We start from the raw sequence: 1,795 nt of genomic DNA on the forward strand, positions 1-1,795 counted from the left end.
AATGTTAACAGGAAGAAATTGAATAATTCTCTCTCTTTCTCTCTCTCTTTCTCTCTCTCTTTCTCTCTCTCTTTCTCTCTCTGATAAATTGTATACGTATTTTTAGAAAAAAGTATGAAAGTGTAATTTAGAATATATATATGTGTATATATTTTTCTTTTTAGTTGAAAATCGAGATATTATTGTAGAAAATGATTTCTTCGATATTCGTACGGAAATGAAAATATAATGTTTTAATTATTTCGTGTGATTATTTCATTAGTTTATTTATTATTGTTATGTGTCGTGTGTAAGAAAATTATATATATATATATAAAATATCGTTACAATTTCTAAAGAAATTATATAATTCGTGTGTTTATAAATATAATGAATGAAATATAAGAGAGTGTTAAGTGGGGGTTAAGGTTAAATAAGAAAAATAATTTCGAAATCATTATCGAGAACACTTTTCCTCCCGCTGCATGATTACTTAATTATTATTTTATATATATTCACAGTTTCATAAACACATTTTCGTTGCAAGAATGCAAGTGGATGCGAGTCAGTACGATTAAAGAGCTTCACAGTCGTGTAAAATTATTTATGCATCAACAACGATATTATCAATCGTAATCGTGACGAAAAGTAATAATATAACCTCAAAATTATCAACGAGATTTTACGAATTTCAATCATGTGAATGAAGACCAATAAATAAATTTTCCAATAATTTCTACATTAATATAATAATATAATAAGATTCAATAATATAGAGAAAAATTTTTAATAGATTTAATAAATAAAACGTGACGAGTTTACAAATCTATAAATTGAATTTTGTACGAAAGTTGAAGTATAATTCTTGTCAAGTTTTTTATTTTAAAAAGTGCTGATTTTCAAAAGCCAAAAACATGGAAATAAAATTGGAATAGCAAGGAAGATACGATTATTTTTCGTAGAATCTTTTGTCATTGTCAAATCATCAACCATAGCTCTCGAACACCTTGCCTCTCAAAAACGATATTTCTTCTTTGATACAATATATCGTTATATATTAATATTATATTATTATATGCATACGTAATATATAATATATTTTCAATTTTTGCAGTTTCTTTAATGGATATGATAAAATTGTTCAACAATAACGTTATTTTCTTCTTACTTTTTTTTACCGTTGCTTTTTCTTCTTTTACAAGTAAATTGATTCACGTATGCATACACGATTGAAAGATATCTTCTATTTTTCTGATAAAATCTTTTTTTTTTTTAATTCTTAACGATCGATAATTTTTATTGTAACGTTTTCGATAATTTTTATCGTAATACTCGCTATACTATAGAATGGACCATATAACACGAACATTTTAATTTATTTCCGCTATATATGGATTTTGATAAAAATTTTCTTGTCACAAATAATAATACGATAACGAAGAGTAATTTTTCGTAATTTTTATTTTACAGTAAATTTTTAATATTATTTACATTTTTTTTTTTACGTATACTCCAATAATTATTATCCATCATTAACAAACGAAGATGATTTTATTCAAAGCAAAGACACTCATTCTCAAAATTAATTTTGAATCTTCTTTAAAAAATCATATATGATAGAAAAAAAATTGTTATTCGTTAACCATAAAAATGATTGAGAAATGATTAACGTTAAATGGTCCAATTTTGCGAACAGAATAGAAAAACAGATTTTTTTTTCTTCGAATGATCGAAATGGATGTTCGAGATGCTTGGCGTAAAATATATTTCAGTTTATCGCTTTATAACAGTCGTTATAAGAATAAAAAAAAAAAAA

This window comes from Apis dorsata, unplaced genomic scaffold (assembly GCF_000469605.1).
Source record: "Apis dorsata unplaced genomic scaffold, Apis dorsata 1.3 scaffold_188, whole genome shotgun sequence".
Classification (NCBI taxonomy): domain Eukaryota; kingdom Metazoa; phylum Arthropoda; class Insecta; order Hymenoptera; family Apidae; genus Apis; species Apis dorsata.